This window comes from Lagopus muta, chromosome 12, assembly GCF_023343835.1.
Source record: "Lagopus muta isolate bLagMut1 chromosome 12, bLagMut1 primary, whole genome shotgun sequence".
NCBI lineage: Eukaryota > Metazoa > Chordata > Aves > Galliformes > Phasianidae > Lagopus > Lagopus muta.
This window is the reverse complement of record NC_064444.1, coordinates 8,583,774-8,606,987: the sequence shown is the minus strand read 5'-3', so window position 1 is coordinate 8,606,987 and position 23,214 is coordinate 8,583,774. Positions and strand designations below refer to the sequence as shown.

Genomic DNA, 23,214 nt, shown 5'->3' with positions numbered 1-23,214 from the left:
TCCAAGAATCCTAGCACAATTTCATTATTTCATTTCAATTTCATTATCACTATTCTGAATTCAATTTAAAAAAAATGCTGCTGTTTGTGGAACTGTGAAGGCTTGCAGTATTTCAACTGTAGTCTGAGTAATGTAATTAATTATACATTCAGAGGATCTCAAAGCGGATTGAAAAAATTACTCTTACAAGTTCTTGCAAGAAGCAGGCATAATTTAACATATGTTACAATAACTGAGGAAGGGGTTAGTGATGGCTGTGAATTTACATATTCATTTAGAAATCCAGTCAAAGTCAATAGCAACTGTTTTCTCTGGAGTTGTAGTTTGCCTTACTGATAGGTAGGATGAGCCTGGCAAAACTCAAACTTCAGCCCAGCATTTCTTGATTCCCAGACAACTTATAAAGCCACTCCACCATATCTGGACATTTTTTGATAATACAAGGTAAAAACCTTCTTATGGCAAAGCCTGGTCTTCAACCACAGCTACTTTTAAAAGCAGACAGTGTATTGCCATTTGAGCAATGCTGTCTTCTTCAATTGCATTCTATGCCTGCTGCTTCTTTAAAACAGATTGACAAAAAAGATTAAGTTCTTTCGACAGTAAAAATTCTGGGCAGGTAACAACAGATGAAAACACACTGCAGTAAAGAAAAGGAGTGATAGAACAAGAACTTCATACCCTCTCCCCCAGTGTGCCTGGACAGTGCTCCAAGAAGATGACTTCTACACATACTTACTCTTAATATCGATTTTCAGTAAAAATTTAGATTTAATGTTTTTTCAGTGACTCTTGCTGCTTGAGAATAAAGATTGTTATCCATATTCTCACGTTAATGTTTTACCCATGATTCCAGGTTCAGTGACCAAATTGAACAGGCCCATTGTTATTTAAAGGAGAAGGGCCTATTTTTGAAGGGCCTTTTTCCAATGGATCCAGCTGAAAACATTTATACAACAGCAGAGACGGGCAGAGAAAAGCAGAGGTAAGCATAAATATAGTGAACAATCAGTCTGAAGTTGCAGTATGGTTTTTTCAACTACTGTTCAGAAAATTTGAGTACAGACATGGTTTTGTTAATATGCATTAAGAAAGTTTAACATGTAAAATAAGATCCTTAAAGATAAGGCCAGAGGAACAAAATCTTTTGACTGCTAATAACTTGGTTTCACAATTCCAAGATTCTGCAGCACTTCTGGACAGCGTGAAAATGCTATTGTCTCTTCTAGGGAAAGATGGAGAAGATAAAGTGATAATCAAAATCATACAGGCAGCCTGTGACTAATCTAGAATTATACTCTGTTAAGTGCCTTATCCATTTAACTCCTTCCTTATAGATTCAGCTCCTGATAACAATCACATAAGTGCAGTTCTACTGAAGCCAGAAAGACTGTATAGAATAAGAGGACTTGACTCTCAACAACAAAAATAGTGAACTTTCAAATTAGACTGAATCAGACCTTAGCTTTGATTTGAATTGAAACATTAGCTCTCTAGATTTTAGTATTATACACTTCATGCAGAGTAGTTTCTATGGGACCAAATCTTATCTTTCACAATCAGAATGAAAACCTCAGCCTCCGGCCCAGTAAGAACTGAAAGATCTGGGGCTAGAAGTTGCTCTGCAGGGCCCTCAGGAACAATAGTGAGCACAGAAAGCAGTTGGGACACTTCTATAGCAAGGGGGGCCCTGACAACAACGCTGATATTAAGCAAAATTGTGCTTAAATACCCTTCCACGCCTTCTTGAACTTGAACTAACAATCCACCTACCCATAACTGTCACTGTTAAGAAGGAATACTGAGCCAAATAGGCAGACGTGCAGTACAGCTCTTATTGTCTACACTGTCTTGGATTTTTTAGATGTCTTACTATGATGCAACTGTCCCACTTTTTGAAGCAGACAGAACAGAGTTTACTGATGTTTCAGTGATGTAGGAACATGTGATCCTTGATATTTATAGAAAGAGCCCTGGGACTTCCATACACCAGGAAAGCCTGCAAGCTGCCATCTGGGATTCTGAAGTCTATTTTATGTCAGTGATACACATTTTATCTTCAGGGTTCCAATTTCTCTCTTTGGAATATAAAAAGCCAAGAATAGTGCAAGCAATGAATGCATTTGAAGATCTCTGTAGAGATAATTTCCCTTTTAAAATACTGTAATTTGATGCATGAACAATACTTGTCAGGAGAGTTTATAAATAGAAAGTAATTTTAGCCAAATTTTTAGTCCAGCTAATGGCAGAATTTCACAGACTTTGGTTAAGATGAAGCCTTAGCACGTTTTGGTGATGCTACATTTCCTAACTAGATCAGCAGTTTGGAGTTATCTACCGGCACAGTCCACATGTTTCATGAAGCAGATAAAGTCAAGTTTATATCAATCACTCTAGCTCAAGACAGTTGTGGTAGAACAGGAAGAAGTTTTATCAATTAGCTGTCCACAGTCAGATTTTCTCTCCTTTTCATTGTTCTGCTAATAAAACGTGTTGCGTATAATCAATTAAAAATATTGAAAAAAAGAACTGAAAAAGCATTGAAAACTTTAATGTAACAAGTTACATAGCCTGTGCAGCTTACAACAGTAGTTATTAGTGATTTCTGCATGTGTGACTGAATGCAAATACTCATATGCATTGTTTTGTGTCTTTAAACTTTTGCTGGGGTAAATTTTTGTTCTTTTGTTTGTCTAGCACTATAATTTTTACTGCTTTAATACACGTGAGCCATCTGTGTAGGTGTGCATGCATATCTGCTTGTTCCTAAATGAAGCTATGTTTGATGAATGGTCAAGAACCCATTTGTATAATTTGTTCACCAAGTCACTGAGTCACAGGACAGCTAACCAGCACACGTTAAAAAAAGCACAATGAACACCCCCAGATCATGAAATTATTCTACATACCACATGCACACAGACATGTTCACACTCAGGTTGCGCTGAGAAGAAAGTGCTGCTATCTTTTCAAAGCCTCTCTTTCAATCAGATCACGTTTCTATCTCTAGGGAAGGGTATAATTATAAATCCATGAGTAAAGTTACGAAGTGCCAGATATCAGAAGAATTGCAGTAACACAAGAATTGAGCATGCTAACTTGGTGTTCTTGTGGGTATGCGAACACCCATGTGGCTCCTGAAGCTTGTAGGACAACTCAGAGCTTTGACTCACTCTTCCACATTTGATAAGGTTCTCCTTGATTACTGCAAAATTATTTTTTGAAGATATGATTTTCCTATGTTAGAAAAATGCTCTGGTGAATTAATCCCAACTTGAATTATATTGACAATATTTTTATTCAAATCTCAATGTTTGTTTTTAAAATACCACATGAGATCTTTATGGCAAGATAAACAGCACAAAACATAGAAGTGATTCCAGGCATCCTTGGTAATTATCCATCAAATAAGATGATGTCCTTCTTATTATAGAAGGTGCAATGCTTGATCTCAGAGAGGACAGATTAACACGCCAGACTTGGAAACTTTACTCTAATAGCTAGCTGTCAAAGGAGTGCTGACATCTTGGAGGATTGCACCCTGGAGTATTGAATAATGTTCAGTTACTCTACAACAAGATCACTTCCATACGTAGACAGCTATGACAAAGGTTAAGGGTATAGCTAACTTTGTTCCCACTACATTCAGTGATAAAAATTTCACTAACTTCACTAGGAGAAGAATCATGCCAACTGTAGCCTGATACTTTGTCACAAAGATTACTTCATTGTTTTGAAATCTAATTGCACTTCCATAAATCATGTGAAGAGTGCTGGATGTACTGCATAGCAGATTTGTTAATCTCAAATAATATTAGTTCTATGCAAAAATACTTGTCTTATCCCTTCCTTCTCTCCCCACTCCACTTTTTATTTCTTGAATTCAGATGGTGAATTTGTCCTAAATTGGTATTGTAGGGTTACTAAGACATGAATACTGTATGTATTTATTAAGTTCATGGCAGTATTGGGCTTTGACTGCCTAATCTCTCTAGGTAATATAACAACAGAACTAAAAGAATATTAAATTCACTAATTCTAAATTAAAAACTGGGGGAAACCTTCTGAAGTCTAAATGACCCACAGGTCAGTCCCATGAGCATCTGTATGCAAAGGTACAGCAGGATTTTTGTCAGGGAAGAAATCGTATGAAGCTTGTGAACCAACTGGTTAAAATAGGCTTAGATTAATAGGCTGTAACACCATGCAGACAATTCATACAGAAGGATAGAATTACCTCTTTACAAAACGATTTTGGTACATAAAAGGTTCTAAGAGACACTAGGGTTGCAGAGTCTGTTTTTTATTTAGGATAATTCACAGGTTAAAGTTCTAGAAGAGATTTATCAGTTAAAATTAGCTTCTAAATCTAAATCTCTAAATTTAAACCTCTAAGTTTAACCTCTAAGTCAAAGCCTCCGAGTTAGATAATAATTTCCATAAGAAATAACCCAGACCAACCACGAATTTTCTATGTCATTCTGGATTTCTCCTGGAATGGAAAACCAAAACTCACTATTCCTATTTTGACCTCAGACATGAGATTAATTCTGCTACCAAATACTAGGATAATGGTAGTTCCTGTTATATGTGGAAATAAGAATACTACTTCTAACAGCAGACACCTGGAAAAACAATTAAAAATAAATGCGGAAGTTCCTGTTGCATTTTCATCCACAAGGACCTGCCTATATTTTGCTTTTGCTGTGGCTTGCTTTGCTGTGGTACTATATGACAAGGTGAATGGCATCAGTACTGAATTGTCTTCATGTAATGCAATCTGGCAAATTCTAAATGATATGCCCAGATATTTACCAATCTATGGACTAATCTTGTCCAGAATGCTCATTTTTTAATAATGTGTGATCTAAGATTATTTACAGACAATCCAGCTCTGTGTCTCATCCATTAATCTGTAATTCATTTCTTCTGAATATCTGAGGTAACCAGCATTTATGAAAATATCTTACTGGCTGTTCTGAGCTTTGCTTACACAGCTACAATTTTTTGTCCTACCTCTTGGGCAAAATACACAAACTTTCTATGGTTAAAAAAAACCACCAACAAAAACTACAAGGAAAGAGGACTTTACTCTGACTGTAACATTAACATTGGGCACAGTCACCACTGTGCCCTCACCTGGGGTGTACTGTATTAAATTTAGGTATGTAGAACTCACCTTTGGTGTTCTACTTCTTACTTAACTAACAAGATGGACAGCTCATTTTTCTGCTGTGAAATCAAAGCCCAGACTGTTCCATTTGTCCTGCACTTTAATATATATATTATATATATTAAATATATATATTATATATATATATCCACCTTATCTAGCATCTCATGAAGAATACCTGGAAAAAAAAATCTGAAACAAAAAGCAGCACTTTTAAAATTCCTTTCCCTACATTTTTGTAAGAGGAAAGGAAAGGAAAAAGAAAAGATTCAGAGCAAATGGACAGTAGATTACCAAAGGTCCAAAGGCTAAGTCAGTTGAAAACTACTTTCACTTTCTCTACCAATTCTTCTGGAATAGTCATTTACTGAAGTATTTCCCTCCTGCATTGCAGTGCCAGTACCAGTTTCATTAATGGTTATTTGTAACATAATAACACCTACTAACATGCATTGCATCAGTACTTTGTAAAGACAGAATTGCAGAGTCCTCACTCTGTGCAACTTCACAGTCCTGTCACTCTGTTTTATTAGGCTAAACCAGATACTGTGATACAATGGAATCTTACTTCATAGATACAGAAGAACTTGCTGAAGATCCAGGTCCAAACTTTGTTCCCTAACAGCAGCTGAAAAATTTCTACTTATTGTCTACTGCCATCACTGCCAAACACTGCCACTTTCCATGGAGCAGAAACAGAATTTAAGTTGAAGAAAATACTCAGTTCATTGTAATTTAGTTTCCAACTAACATAAAAGTAGACCTTTTTTTTTTTTAATCTGGAAAAGCTTACTACAATGCAATATAAAGCTGCAGAAGGGATGAGAAGATACCAACTTTAAACAAAACAAAAAAATTATCCTATTTTCTCTTTCCTAACATAGAGTCTTAAGCTCCTGGAAATTAGTGTTCAGTCTCTCTCTTGACTTTAATCAAGTAATTTGGCTGTAATTGAAGTGGCAACTAACATTACAAAGTAAGTATACAACTAAGTCATTGCACTTGTAAGAATAACATCTATTATTTCTAGTTCTTCATTAGGAAAAGATGGGGCTGTCAACATGTGGTTTTGCGCTTCTCTTTGGCTATCCTCTTTCCCACACTCATAGGAATCCTGCTTGGTAAGGGCTGTAAAATGCATTACATAGATCCATTTTTCTTCAGTTTTAAGGGTCAACATTTTGAGGTTCTTAGAACACTGGATTTTGTCCTTGCACTGTATGAGTCACTAATAAAGGCAATGAAGATGAGAGATGATCTTTTAGTAATTGCATAATGCAGTACATCCTGATTGGTTTACCTCTGTGTACACCAGTCTTACATTTCTACTGACGTCAATGAAAGGGCAAAACTTGGGCTTTTTAGTGCCATCAAGGAAAGTGCTAATACCCTCAAGCAGACAGCCAGGTAAGTGATAATATCCTTTTGGTGAAGGCAACAAAACATGATATTTTTTGCCATTGCCTATCACTTACAAGGGCATTTTAGCTCTTGACAAAGGTGGCACAAGGTAAAGCAGAATATTCCAAACAAGGTACTTAGAGAGTTGTCAGTCAGTAAGCTCATACACAGATTTGGACAAGGCTGACTTACCCACAAGTATCAATGTTAGTATAAACTGTCCAAAACAGATGGAAGATGTTAACTTAGTATCAGGCTTTGTAGCATTTTGTTTTAATATGGAGAGTTTAAACAGACTTTTATCCAATTTTCAGATGACAAAAATAATGCACTTTATATTACCATCTGAAGGACTTCATCCTTAACAAATAAGACCTTTTATATCCCAGTACAGATTCCTGGAAATACGCTGCACAAAAACAAGAGGAGTATTTAAAGGTATATTTGAGGGATGCATGTTGAAGCCCATCTTTACCTAACGGTTTTGCTCCCTCAGAAGCATGTAGTCTTCAAAGCCCCTAACAGTGAGGGGTTACCTATATTTCCTGGGGCTCTCCTGGCTTTAACCGCTGCTCAAGTGGAGCACAGGTATCATTACTGGTTGCCACGTTCTCTTAGAAACTCTCCCTTTCACACAGAGGATGTGCCTGGAGAAGGGAAGCAGCACCATGCAGCTCACTAGGTACAAAAGCATCAAGACAAAGCAGTGGTTGAGAGCACACCAGCAGGTCGTATTTTCGTGCACTCTAAGCTTTGATACATTGAAGCTTAAGGAGCTAAACACGCTGTCAGTGGTAGCTATGCGGCCAGGCTCTGAAGACTCAGAGACAGAGGGAAAAGACTAAACTAAAACTTAGAAATAATGCAGCAGTAACCATGACCCAGAAAACACTGCTTTTGAATTAGGCAGATTTCTGAATGCAATTTAGCTAACTAGATCCCACATTCTAAAGAACAAATCCATAGCATTCTCCCAAACTAATTTGACCTTACTCAGCTTTGATTTCACACTCTCTGACCTCACTGAGCTTTGCTCAGATTTCTGGTGCAAATTTTGAGGTGCAAATTCTTAACTTGCTAAGAGAAAGAGACAGCCCACTTCCTCTCACTGATCAGTTACTCATCTAGGAGGATTTTCTTTTCACTTAGTTGAAACCTTGTACGTAGGTCTGAGCTGTGTCTGCTATGTTTGTTGGCCCACAACAGACATCTTAAAAAGCACTGCTAAAAATGAAACAGCAGGTTCTTACAGAATAGTCTCGTATATTTGACAGCTACAGTGCAAGAAACAATAGTGACTCTTGTTACATATGTGACAGAATGGGATATGGAAAGAACTACAAAAAAGAAGAGCAAACATTAAGAGGCAAAAGAAAAAGCATTAAGGAACGGGATAGTATTCAGATAGATTTAAGACCTGGTCTGGCCAAGTCAGAAAAAATGCCTCTTGACCTTACTTTATAAGTGCTATTTCTGAGAAATTTAATGAAAGAGCATCAAATTTAATCAAAGAAGCACATTTTTAAGTGCTGGATATGCCCCAAAACAAAACAACAACCTTACACACACACACAAAACAAAAAACCACAAAACAACAACACAAAAACCTGTGAAGTTTGGCTTTGAAACCTCAAGATCTTCCCTTAGAAAATCAAATAACAAAACTGACAGCGGCCATCAGTTTTAACGCAAATTCACTGGTGACCATGTTATAAAAAGTGGATGCTGACTGAGATTTGCTAGCTTACATTACTTGGTCATTAATATTCCTAGTCAAAACAGCACATCTAGTCTATAAACACTTCGAAAGTTTCAGCAACGTAACAAGAGGTAGAGGAATAAACGACCAGTCAAATCCAAAACATTCTTCATGAAAGGCAGCCCTTGTAAGAGCAGGAACTCTTATTCTGATGTTTCTCTACAAGCTGGACTCGTGGAAGTGGCTGCTGTGATATACTTCTGTCTTCTCCTTTGACAATAGAGCCAGATGAGCATCTTAAGAAGTCAAAAGCAAACAGCCTTCAGAAGCTTTTGATTCTGAACTAAAAATTGGCATTTTCTATACAAACCAGATTCCACAGCTTCCCCAACAAAGTATCCAGCAGTCGAATTTCCTATTAAAGCAAAAATATGATTACGTGGCATTTTCAAACCGATCATTTGACAAGGAACTGAACCATGAAACAACTCAGGGCTATTCTGACTGTCTCAGCAAGGAATGATGAGGGCTGGTAGAGAAAAGCTGGATATGATGTTCACTAAAGGCTTCAATGTGGCATTAGTATTTACATAGAAAAAGACATTAGATTAACCTGTCAGGCAACAAAGAGCTGCACAGGTTACCATTTCTGACATACTCCATGCTCCATTAGTAAGATAAGAGTCTGTCTCTAAAAACATTCTGAAGTAATTGCATTTTAAAGGGATTCATGAAGACATAATTTCTATTTCAACATTTTGGTGGGCTTTTTCCTAGAAAAACTCTATGGAAGGGGAAAAAAAAGAGGCAGCACTGTGTTGTCAGCAACTGCGAGACTGAGAGACCCCCCCACGGGATGTGACGCGATAGGCCCTCTCCCTGCTCTATGATTGATGTGTGGCACGTGCCTTAGGGGCGTACACGAAGCACATAGGTTATATAAGCTAGAGTTCACGTGTAATAAACGCCATTTTGCTGTTCATCATATTGGTGTGTGCGTGCAGTCATTTGGTCCTGGCCTGGTTTTAGGTCAGTACCGCAGGAGGCAATGCAACAGCACTGCAAAAGCACCTAGATGGGAAGTTATTAACAGCATCCCTGAACTAAGGAAAAAAGCACCACCACCAAACACACAAACACACAGGAAGCACACAGACAATAACAATATAGCATTTAGACTTCCTGGGTAGGAAAGGTTTGAAAGAGCACCCATTTTCCTTAGCATAATCCAACTTTCAGAACACTCGGTATTTATCCAGGCACAATACCAGCACTTGTAGGCTTCATCTGAAGAGGAAGAAGAAACAAAGGCAGTGGGGACACTGTAGAAGTCAGCCCAAGCTGCCCTTTGTTTCTGTGCAATCTAATCCAATGCAAAAAAATTTCAAGGACCATCACAAATATTCTTTTGTTACTTTAACTTGGATCAGTGCATCCTGATCAGCAGCCGTCAGAGAAAGCCTGAGCTGAAACATACAGATTTTTCCGGCCCTCATTCCATCTTGTCCCATATCTCACACCAATCAACACCCTTTTGTTGTTGATATCATCCTCTCAATCATGACATGTCCATATATTACTTTTTCTTTCTTAATTGTATCTCTAATTACATAGTTCATTGACTACATAAATATTATAGCCATGATGTATAAGAAACAACAAAATTATATCTCAATCAGTGAAAAGGACATGAGGATTTTTTCTCTAATTATGCTGGACAGCTTGTCAAATTAACACATGAGCAATGACTATTTGTCAGTACTAGTGTTACATACATTTCAGGTGAGATTATGAAAGAAAACATGTCAAAGTTTGGCTAATGCCCAACTCATTCACGGTCAGCTTTAGAAACCCACATTCTGACAGCACTGCTAGCTGTAAATAGCAGACTGCTATTTTTACTCAGGACCCAAAATGCACACTGCAACATGTTTAAGGACACCCAGAGCAAGAGTGAGAATGTTGCCCATACTGTTAGTATTTGAGTCTGATTAAAATGGGGGCAGTAAGTAAACAATCGATGCTTCAGCACTGTGCCAGCAAGCATGCAGGCATTAATGAGCTGGTGCACGATTTCTTTCAAAGCAGTTGACAATTCAGATTATTTTCTATTGGCCTTGGTAATGTGTACCCAAACAACATTAAGACAAGAACACTGATTAAATATGATATTTTTAAAAGCAAACAATCACTGGTTAATAGGACAGAACGCGAAGGAATAATGCACAAAGGACCTTAAAAAATATAATCTAGACTTGTATTTTCTGCTAATGCTTACAGTACATCTTTTTCTGTAGGTTTTAGCAGGTCTTTAACATACTATGGTAACTTCCAGAAGATCCACAAGAGCCTCTCTCAGTCTCATAATAAAGTTAGTCAGCACTGACGCATCTTCTCCTACTCTGCTTTTTACAGGTCCTTCCTTTTCAAGCCTCCTAATCCAACTTCCTACTGCCTAAGGCACTGCATTACTCTTCTCTACCGTTACAGATAACACAGACACCTAAACTTCAGGTGAAAGCAGTGGGCTTTCCTCCCACACAATACAGCTATCTGCCATGATGGCTTTATCCTACAACTTTACAGTCATTCCCCAGTGAAAAAGAATCCAGAAATCAAGAAGTTATTTAAACAACTTGATTTTAAATCACATATTACACACAACAATCCAGTTCTCAAGCATCACGATACACAGATTGCAAAGTTGAATATTTCAAAAGTTAAGATATTTTAAAACATCAAACTTAAAAAACAACCACCAAAACCTTTCTTCTGCCCCCCACAGCACAGTAACCAAGTCTTCTTCCAGTGCTCCCTGTCCCCCTGCACCAAATGTTCGTTTGCGGCTCTAAAGCAGGAATTTAAGCAAGACCTAACCACCTAACCAATATTTCTTGTAAAGAAGCAATGAAATGTTACCTAGACTTGCACCTGAAAATGACAGTAAAGATGTAAACAAACTAGAAATTAACTGCTTTCTTGCAAAAATGAAATACTTTCTTAAGATTAAGGCAAAATTAAATGTAGCTGAAAACCACACCTTACAAATGGAAAATATCAGGAAGCCCTAAGAGGCAGATTCCCTTATGTCTTTTTCACTACCTTTTGGCATATCAACCTCAGCTGATTCACGGCACTTCATTCTAGTCAATGAGTCCATCATGTTTCACTGATGACTGAGAAAATTTGAATCACTTTGTAATAATTGTGGAATAAAAACATGTTTTGACTATAAGTGCTGGATAGATAGCTTGAAAATGGCCTGGTTTAACTCAGTTTATTCACCTGCTCACTTTCCTGAGGTGTAATTGAAGTTGGCTTTTCTCACCATTAACTTGTGAATATCAGTACAGATGCAAAGCTGTGCACCAGGTCCTTTTATTTTTCACTTCTGAAAATATTAAATTAATTTCAACATAACCCACCTCTACACTTCACCTAACTTTGCAGCTGCTCCCTGAGAAGCTGACAGTGTGATTTCCATTGATGGACACTATGGACAGCTTGCGTTGCACACAGTCTTGACAGGACAATCATTCAGTGCAGGCCATTGCTCAAGATGAAGATAATAATGGAATTTGGGTTTGCAATAGAACACAGTACCTTCCCATCCTTCCCTTTAGAACCAGCAAAGCAGAGAGCACACCAAATTCTGCAGAGACACATCATTGTACATGGCAGGTTGGTAAATGTGCATCTGTAAGATTGAAACTACTGGCAATGTTGGGCAAAAAACTCACAGATCATCTGCATGCTGGGACCTGCAGAGGCAATTCTGTGGTTCAGAGTTGATACTGAAAGAACTATTAGAAACCCACTAGTGACAGCTTACAAAATTCTATTTTTGATTACAACAGTGAAAATTGGCTGTAATCTGTACGTCACAGCAGTGTAATGAAAATAATTGATTATTTCTTTAATATAAAACCCAGTGTCAGAGGCATGTATTCTTCACTGTGACTTTTCTTCCTCAAAAACTATTCAGGAGTCAGCAGACATTAGGAAGCAACCTAGCTGTAAAAAATAGCAGGCAATTTCTAATGACCAGCGCCATAAATTCAAGCACAGTAGCACAGACACCAACCATTTGTTGCTCCAGAAACTACTTCTCCACTGTGATTCACACTGCTGTGACATCACTGAACAAGTTACCTAAAAAAAACCCTCCAAGTAACTTGAAAAGAAATGCTTCTTTTTCAGCCTGTCTGAATCACACATAGCTGTGACAGTAGAGGAGGAATTTACTCGTCATTATGAAAGCAAGTGCTGCAACTTGAACATTCATTTCTGTCACATGGCTATAGAGAGCTGTCTGCAGTGGATAAAGGTTGGCACACAAATCACCTTCAGCCAGCAGCACTGCTGAACGATAAATCATTGAATATATTTAGGAGGGTAAGGTCAGCTAGATGACTACGATCACTTTTCTCTATAGACAATTACAGTGATAAGCAGATACGATGACTCATTCTAAATAACTATAAATAGTACAAAGCAGTCCAAAAGCCCAATTCTGAACAAGTTCAAAATCAGGATTGGAAGTTTCTTAGCCTCTCAGAAGAGCATTTCCATAGCTTCTACAATTAAGATTAAATATTTCACCTTCAGGTTCACTGGTATCAGAGGGGCTGCATTCCCAGCCTGTTTCCATCAAAACACACTGCTCCAGGGCTGCAAACAGGACTGTATGCAAGTGCCTAACAATTATCAGCTTCTGTTATTTTTACTGAACTACAACTTTTCCTGCTTGAAAGGTTAGTGATTTGAAGATAAGCAGCACATCAATCCCTTGTTTCTTCACGTTGTCAAGCGAGAAGGGTTCACGGCTTTTTTTGCACTAAATTTTTGTCAGTTAACTTCAGAAGGGGTTTCATAAGCATACAATTTACATTTGTAATTGGAGAAATATTAACGTGAATTCATGTTGCCAAAATGACTGATTGAATCACTTGGAATTCATAGGCTTATATTTCTAAAGCTTACAATCCTCTGATCATACTTTCTCTGCCTTTACTTCCACCCTGATTTAATAAAGGGTTTTGCGGGAGGGTTTTATTATCTTTTACTTTTTTAAATAAAGATGAAAAATGCAATGAAGTTGTATTATATTGCTTCTGCTTCAAAACCTGTTTTTCAGACATCACATGATGTCATCTGAGGCATGAATCACACATACCGCAAGATTTCTTTTTAGCAATGATGTAATAAGACAGCAGAGACCACATTTCCAGCTGCTGCTTCTAAATCTATGCTTACAAATTGTCAGACATTTGTGTATGTAAATAAGCATTTAGAATTCAAAAAAAGGCAGACATACCAAAGAAGGTCCAAAGTGGGGCTGCGAAGAGCATCACAGATATTCTTCTTCCTTAGGTTACTATGTAAGTACAACACAAGAGTGCAATGGAGAATTGCTGCCTTAGAATACGCAGCACTTTACAAAGAGCTTTATCAGAAAGAGTACTTCTGATACCTTCAGTTACCTGTCAGATTAATCCGACATAGATGGCCCAGCACACAAAAGCATGCCATATTATACTAGAAGAAAAGATGTGCTTTGAAGCTGTCACTGTTGCAAGACCTTGCACAAACACACACATTTTCCTGTGAATACTGGTGCTTTTGAGATGTTCTCTTACAGGTGTACATGCTAACAGAAAAACACATCTTTCTTAAAAATATAGACTACAACACTTATTTTCTAGTACCCTTATATTAAATTTGATTCATGCCTATCTACTTGCTGCTATTTTTGCTGTCTTACTCCACACCGCTACCCCCACTAAAATAAAATTTTAGTAAAAGCAGGTTTTTTTTAACTTGACAGCACGTACATGAACATGTACTATATTTTACCTTGTGTCACAAGCAAAAGCTAAGGCTCTTTTGCTCCTGAGCAGTCACCTTTGCATTTGGTAAATTACCTGCAGCTTCAGCAGAACACAGACAGTAAGCTAGTTTCCTGTCTTCATTGGTCTTACCTATAATGCATGAAAAACTGTAAGACGAATAGTGCCTGTCCAAGCCAGTACTTTTGCCCCCACACCTCCAATCTGGAGGAAGCACACTCAACAGATCCAATCAATGCCCTTACTTTTAATTATCTTTTCAGACAGCATATTTTAACCAAACACATTTTAAACACAGAAGCTCTTCATGTCATTTATTGGCTTAATTGCTCTGTAAATAGTCTCCCAAAACTTTTTTCTGTACTATAGACTCAAATATCATTATTGGGTGGAAAAAATGTCACTTTACATGTTTGGAAGAAATTGTTGGCATAAAGGCAATGCTTAATAACGGCACTATTCACTTTCAGAGAAAGATCGTAAAAGAAAAGGTATTAAAGGAGTAGAAAAGGAGAAATGAAGAGAGCTTGCTTTCAGTTGCTGGCTAGATCTTAGGCACATGAATAAGAGATGAGATCACAAAACTAGGAAGAAATATGAGCTGTTAAAAGTGAGTCTACATAAACAGTAAATCTTGTTTGACAGGCTTAGTGAAATTTATTTAAGGGCTAACGCAAAGGACACAGGAAGGAAAGGCAGGAAATAACATCATCCACATTCATGAAGAGACACCTGTTGTCTTGCAGCCTGGTAGGCTTGTAAGTGAACGTAGTCATAACACTGAGCAAATAACACTAAAAAGGGGAAAAGGAGTTGTAGAAAGAGTATGGAATGGGTCATCGACAGGATCTGGACCACCGTAGTTTTGGGCATTTGTGTCATATGCATCTGTGAAAGACTGCCTACAACATATACTGTGTACTCATCTTTGCCCCGGTCTCAAAGGGAGAAGTTGTTGTACCTGCTATTGAGGAAGTTGTGGCATCTTGACTGAGAATTAAGAGCAGATTGCCAGCATATTTTTTCCTGCTATTGTTAGTGACCTACAAGATCCTTTTAAGAAGACTGCAATCACATTTCTCCAGGCCCTTATTCATCAGTGAGGACAAGGCCAAACACTACTACAGTACAGCTGAAGGAAATTATTTCCACCCAGAGTTGCTTTGCTTTTAGCCAATCATCATCTGAACAGAGCTTCCTTGATTAAACCTTACATCTAGTGCTACTGAAGTTAATACTGAACTACAAAATTAAGAAGGTCTGATGGATAAGTTGATTTTACTTCAACACCAGGGAATAGCATACTAGTTTGCTAAATGTACATGGTAGACATCTTGAAGCAAAAGAACAGAACTGGTATCTTTTAGACCATATCAAGTTCTTGGTTTTGACTAGGCACAATCTGATGTCTTTATTCTGAGTACAAAATAAGCCAAAATAAAGATTCCCTTGGAATCCTTCTTCAGTGCTCACATCAAACTGAACTGTAATATGAACACTGCTATCTCTCACTGCTATCTCTGTCACATTTCAACGCCTCCTTGAAAATGTAGCCGCTGTATTAAACAGTGTGTGCCACAGGAAATTAAAAACATGGACAAGTAGTAAACACTCAACTCAGGGCACTGCACAGAGGTTAACCTCACAAAATTTAAGCTTCCTTCTTTGATTTGCAACAGTAACATCCCTGCAAGATGTGCCTGGGAGGGTCACTTAAGTGGGTCAGTACATCAGATGATGTCAGCACTTTATTGACAAATCTGAACATGAAGAGGTGAGTTATATGCTGATCTCCCACACCACAGTTACAGAGTGATCCAGCAGTGCTGTTTGAAGAGATCAGTGGAAAAAAGAAAGCAAATGCAAACCTTGCCAGAAAGCACTGCACTTATTTGGGGCCTGATTGACATCACAGACCAATTAACTTCAGTGGCAGTATGAAAATAAATTTACAAGATTTCTTGCGATTTCTTCTGCTTCAGGGTCTGAAACTATTTATAAACTGTGTGAACTGGAAACAGATGAAGTTTCATGATAGTCTAATATATGATTTGCCAGTTCAATTATTTGTGTGGTATTTCTTTTAATTGCTAATGCACAGCTTGTTTCATCTGAGTCCCTAGGACGTTTCAAAAGCCCAATTATATCTTAAAAGGTCAGTAAGCACTTATTTTTAAGAGCATGTGATTCAGCGCATGCTTGAGTTCAATGTTCCCTGTAACATTTTATAACAACCATCAGAAATTGCTAGTGATTTCATTTACATGAATTCCTTTGTTTGAAATGAAATCATTTCAAGTGGCTAGACTAAAAGTAGCAATAATTGACTAGCTAAAAGGTGACAATTTAAGAGAAGCAATTCAGAAACACAGCCCTAGAACACTTACAGTGCCCAAAGCCCACTAAAACAATGCTGCAGTAAGAGCACAAAAGGAAATACTCTTCCATCCATAGTTCACAATTTCACAAGGTGCTTGCTTTCAGCCAGAGTTCCATCTGAAGTGACTTCATCTGAAGGTTTCATCAACCTATTGTTCCTGCTCTCAGTATATCCCAAATTCATAGTTTGTATTTTCAGTCAGCAATACTAGCTTATAAAGCCTCTGAGTCTTATTTCATCCAGCATTATGTTTTTACATCTGCTTCTGGACTTATAGTACAAACCTAGTCACTGACCCTTGCACTGGCACAGCAAAACAGACAGTGAAATAGAGCACAAAGGATCTGTCTGAATGGGCTTTGCTGTGAAAATCCAACTGTTGACAAAATACAGCCACACAAGAATGCTGGTATTGATCTTAGCCTCATAAGCAATAAAACTGTGGGCAATATCAATATGCCTATTACTAGAGCAACTCAGGAATTGATGCTGTTGTTTACAGGGTCCACGCACAGCAGTATAAGAACCTTACAATGGTAAGGTTGATAAAAATAACCACAGCTTCGTGTTACATACCACTGTCATCTCTGTAGAGACTTGAAGGCTTCAACAATCAGATTTTTAGTACACCAATTAAAACAGTTTAAGTGTCAGCCAGTTCTAAAAAAACTTACAATTGTGGTTTTAAAGGTTACATTACTAGATATACTCATCTTTTCTATGGGTTTTGAGGAGTTTAAGGGAGCTGTTGTTCTTCCTACGAAACATTTTCCAAACTGTTCTGAAAAATAAATAAACCTTTGCAGGTGCTGACAGATGCAGACACCATATGAGCATAAACGAAATTCACCATCTAGATGCTCCAAATCATTCACCTACTTCTACCAGTATCTAATAGCATCTCAGGTAAGGGTTAAGCCTCCATTTTCTGAACTGAAACTTGGCTGCTAAGTATAGATTTGAGCATAATCCAGGCTCCTTCTTCAAAAATGTTAGTTTGTACAGCTGACTTTGCTAAGAGGAGATGGAAATCCGTTACTGCTGAAGAAGTTCCTCACTTTCTTAAATCAACTTTACTAACAATTTCTTTGTGACATAGCTGGTCACAGCTAAAAATACATGGATTTTTTTTAAAACTTTCTCCTCAGAGATATAGGGAGGAGCAATGGAATGCTTAGGGAAACACTTCCACACATTTTCTGTTCTATTTCAAGACTGGAGTATAAATAACTATCTTGTTGCACATCAATTATGGTCAAAAAAGCACCAGGATGTTCAGTATTAATGGTCAGTATTAATCGTAACTAACAAAGACTCCCCAAGGAGGGACATGATTTTGCTCAGATCTACAGCTCTGTGTAGCAGGGCTAGGTCTCGCGTAGAACTAGAATTTAATCTCTGGTTTTTCAGACAAGAAGGTACTTCCCAAAGAGGCATTTTGATCTCAGGCTCCTCCATGTTGTGTATTTGTCCAAGACAAACTCCCCTATCTTTTGAAAGAAGTGCTGCTTCAGTCTCTTTTTTGTCACAGTGATGATTTCCTTGTGTCCTAAGGACATGCATACAAAAAGACTGGAGAATTGAGGACAAGCTCACAGGGATTTCTGCATCACTGTTGGTAGTGTTGGAACACTGGGTATATAACTGCCCATAAAACAAATCTTGAACCTACTTTTCTATAGAAAAAATATACCCCCTTACTTTATGGCTAATAACATTTCACTGCCAAGTCCTCTTCAAGTTCTCTTTGTTTCCTACTTTCATAATTTTATATATATACACATAAAGAATGAGGACTTATAAATTATTCCAGTTAAAATTCACCACCTTAAAATATTTTTCCTTCTTACCTCCCACATATATTTCCTTATGATATTTACTTTTTTTATTTGGCATTCTCAAAAGCAAATAAGTCTCATGAACTGATGCTGTTACAGGCTAGAGACCACTCTGGTAAATGATGAGTTAGCTTATTTTACCAGTTGCTTGTGAATGGATGAACCAGCAGAACTTCAGTGCATATGGGAAGAGACATTTTAAAAACCAAATTCAAAGTTAAGTGTCATCTCTACGATTTCAGGAAATTTCAATAAACCGAGGAAACAATGATTATAATTGTAATTACTTTCATCCTAATTTAGAAAGTCTGTGTTGGTTTTAAAAATAACAGGTGAAGAGACAGAGAAAGCTCCCTAGCTTGGGTGTCTGAGTTTATACCAATTCCAGTACCCAGAATGCCACTCCTTTCTCTTCAAGGATCAGATCTCAAAGCACAAAAAAAAGGTGTTTCACTTTGCTTCTGTTTAAGTCAAAGATAAGAATCCTCTCAACTTGGAGTAGGGTATACTCAAGCAAGACAGTAACAGCACAAAATAGAAGTTCAGTTGCCATGGAGACTGGACTTTTTAATTAGGTAGACTTTATACCCCCCATTTCTCACTATTTCTATTACTAGAAAACAGTCTTGTGTCCTTGATGAGAAAAGTAGCATTACTGCGTGTGGTTGTACAATATAACATCCTGGTCAGACTGCCTGCAGGTAATTTGCTGTATTTCTCCACTGTATGATTGCCCCTTTAAACAACCATTTCTGCTGAAAAGGGTATAATTCTTTCCGTTCCTTCAAACAGGAATTCCTCTTGCCTACCTACTAGGTTCTTACCCCTAGTTATCAGTTGACAAGATTAAAACCAAAAATACTCTTCTGCTCTACATGCTCCACAGTCCAGTAAAAGACAAAAATAAGGACATTTGCTTCCATAAAGAACTGCATTAATAAGTTACAGATCTGTCTGCTGAGCTGTTAGTGACTTCAAACCCACTGAAAAATTTATGGGACAAAGCAATTCAGCAGTAAATGGTGCTGTAAAATTCATAAGACCTGTGTTCTATAAACTGTATAAACCCAGCAAAGATTATTCAAAATTTCAATTAAACAATCTTTTGTTTTTATCTGGTAAGCTAAGTGATGTGTAGGTTTAAACTGAGTTTGCTGGAGTATTTCCCTAGTTACTCCTAAACTGTATCCATAGCACACTGGGCTACAAATAAGTATCCTAAGAACTTAAGGCACAAGCTTTAATGTTCATTTATAAATATCTCAAGTGTGGAAGTCAAAGAGACATAGCCAACCTCTTCTCAGCCAGGAGGGACAGGACAAGGGGAAATGGCCACAAACCTGAACATAGGAAGTTCTGCACCAATAGGCAAAGGAACTTCTTCACAGTAAGGGTGATGGAGCGCTGGAACACGCTGCACAGGGAGGTTGTGGATTCTCTTTTTCTGGAGATATTCAAGACACATGTGGACATCTACCTGTGCAGCCTGCTGTAGGGAGCCTGAATTGCAGGGGGTTGGACTCTATCACTGGAGATCCCTTCCAAACCCTACAATTCTGTGATTCATATCCCTACTCTTCAGCAATGGCATTCCAAAAGAACAGAGTACTACTGCTCTGTATCGTTTGCTACAGCTAAATAATATCAAGAAGTAAACCAACAATAATCATGAAGTGAATTTACCAGGGCCACATCCAAATACTTAAATATCTGAGGAATATCTTCTGTAACTGAAATCCCCACATTTATCTTAGTACTCCACGTTTGTTCACAATGCATTTTAAAGGACTCCTCCTGACATCTGGAACAAGACAAATTTACTTGAGACTAAACTATCTGCATAGAAAAGCTTGTAAGTTTAAACAAGCCATTCTGCTTTGCAGTAGGGTAATTTAGGATAGCCATGATACACATCAGATAATGGATGGTAACTTTTCAGAACAGAACATCAACCACTTTGCACCTGTTTAACTGTATAACACACAAGTTATCAGAAACCAGGAACTCTGTTCCAAAGTTACATAAGTACTTTTACTGCAATGTAATCTTACACTAAGATCCAGAGATCTTAAGGATCGTAGGGAAAAATCATTTTGGTGAGAGAGGTAAATCCATTTCTGAAACAAGTTTGAAAATTACCTTTAAAGTAGCTTTGGTTTCTGGGAAGGCAGCTTTGTTACTCCATGCATAGAAACCATGTTTACAACAAAGAATTTCATAAGCTAGTAGTAATAATCATCATTCTTCTTTAGAAGGTAACAGCCAGGGATTCTTATATACTCACCTTCAGGTAAAGAAGAGGCAAACTGTTTCACATGCTAGTTTCTCTGCTCCTTTCCACTAGGAAGAATTCTGAAGGATCTTACTGTTTTGTTTGCATCCAGTATGTGCCGATCAATTCCTCTTGCATTCACTAAATATACTGCTTTTGTCACCTGGGATCTACAACTTTCCCAATCAAATAAGAACATGCTATCCCATTAGTTCACAATACCAAATATTTTGCATTATTGCATTTAGAAGGAAGCTGCTTCTGTGCAAAAAACTGACTGCTATGTAATCACAATATAAAAGGGAAATGAACAGTAAGACCTAATCCTGAATCTAGAAAAAGCAATTCAAATACTTAATACTTCCATGAGAGCAATGCCTCTTCTCGTTAGCTAACCTTAAATCTGAATCCCATCAATAGCTTTCTGTAAAGCTGTAATATATACAACTGATCAGCATGAAAGTTATTTTTACAGGCTGTTGGAAATTACCTTAAATAAACACAGTCTATGTTTACAGACTAGTGGAATGAAACTTCAGCTCCATACTACTAGGCTTCATTTGAACAATGGAAACAGAAATAACAACCAGTCAGCTGAGACTGTTTGCCAATTTAGATATCTGACCTACAATTCATTAAAAAAAACATCTGTCTTGAGTGGATTAGCAGAGTGCTTCTGTAGTTCTGAAACAAGGAAAATAACTTCCCTTGTTTATAATGAGGGAAGGGAAATTTTCTTACAATTGAGGTTGATGTAGTTCTGAACTGGTAAAATAATTAAAGTATTAAAATAATTAAATGTATGTTCAGGCCTATTTTCAGTAACACAACTGGAAATAAAGCTGACCAAAGCAGCTGGTAGGCACAGGGAGACAGCAGAAGCGCACCCAGGGGCACGCTGTGCAGCACGGCCTGTTTAGGCTGAGTTCTGAGACTTGCATAGAAACTAAACCGAAAATGAAAAAGCAGAAAGTGAAAACGACATTTTCAGTCTTGTTCAGGAACTGAAAAATCCCATCTAGAAAAACACAGGTTACTGAATTCAGGTAAAAATACTGTGAGAGAGTTTTATAAACCCATGGAAGTACACAGAACTGCTCTATCTCAAGAGCTTTCCCTACAAATAATGCAATCAAGTAGGAATAAAAATTAGTTACTAGACGAACTTAAAAGGAGCTCCTACCTATATAGAGCTTCTTTGGAACAGGAGAAACTAACATCTTGAATTAAAAGGTCCTGCAGTGTTCCCATAATCTTGTAGAAAAACCTTTGATGAAATTTAGATTGTGATTACTGAGAAATCTGGCCTCAGGGATGAACTGATTTTAATTTAAACATAGATTGAGATATTATATTCAGATCATTATAAACAAGAGGAGTGTTCCCTCTTGTTTATCCAAGAAGGCTTACCTTTTGAAAGAACCCATCTAATTTAAAAAAATAAAAAGGAGATGAAATAAACACTTCAAGACTTTCTAGAAAACACTTCTTCCAAGTATGTGTTCCTTTGATACCTCCTAAGTCTTCATTTAATATTTCCTACCGAGAAACACACGACTTCACTGAAATGCAAGCTAAATGGAAAAATCTAAACAGGCATGCGACACATCTTAACAGCAAGGCTGGCAAGCTGAGGGGCAATGGCTTTTATTCAAACAGCTACATAGTTACAGTTACTCCTAATTCCTCATGCTGTACAAAAAAGGTTTCTTGGACTAGTCTAAGTTTGCACCTGCATCCATAACCCACCTCCTCCCACTTTGGGGAGGGGATTTGAGCACACAGACCTATCTCAGAGATAACTAGACAGAAAACTGGAGAGAACTTTCTTGTTTTTAACCTTATTGAAGCTCAAAAGAAGCTTTCTTCATGAATGAAACACTAGCGTACTTTCACAAGACTACCCACAAAAAGACAAGCCCTATAAACATCTGCACTTGGGAGAGAGCAAAAGAATTCTGTAGTATCAGATCTCAGGTGTAATACAGAACTTCTGTGCCACTAACAGTAATGAGCAGTAACAGAATTACTTTAAACTTAATGACAGACTTTGAACACAGAGCTTGTATTTTATCTTTCCTCATCACAGAAAAGGAGACAGAAGAAAGGAGAAACAGGAATGCTTTACAGGAGAAGATAGTTGCAAGTTTTGAGAGAAGTAACACTTACATAAGCTAAGGTTTTAGAGTATTATTTATGAGAAAGCAGGAAATATCACCATCTTTTACCTGGCACAGAATTCTGAACACATTAGATGTCAGGAAATTAATCAGTCTGTCTGATTCATTTCCTTGTGCCAGGAAAACTGAGTATTTTTCAGCAAAGTTATCACTAACACAATGAACAGTTTTGAGGTAGTTGAAGAAAATCATCCCCAACACGTATTCAGAGATTCCCTTTTTCTAAAAAGTAATCACTTCTTACACTGGTGACTTATGAATAAACTGTTTCTAATCTCACAAGTTTAGTTGGAGGTCTTTGAAAAATACTGATTTGTTTAGATAAAAACTAAAATCACTGAATGTTGGTTCCAAAAGTATCTTCAGGAATTAAGGTCCACTCTACCCACATGCAATGTTGCCAGGCCCACCACTGCCAGGCC

General features: G+C 37.5%; 1 long non-coding RNA gene across 1 annotated transcript in view; it reads left to right on the top strand.

Annotated features, from left to right (window-relative positions):
- The first annotated feature begins 861 nt into the window (after positions 1-861).
- The window catches only part of LOC125699298 (uncharacterized), a 40,743-nt gene continuing 18,390 nt past the window's right edge, over positions 862-23,214 (top strand). The window contains exons 1-2 of the long non-coding RNA XR_007379514.1: positions 862-985; positions 17,309-17,408. This is a non-coding gene — a long non-coding RNA (uncharacterized LOC125699298). The remainder of the gene's footprint in view (positions 986-17,308; positions 17,409-23,214) is intronic.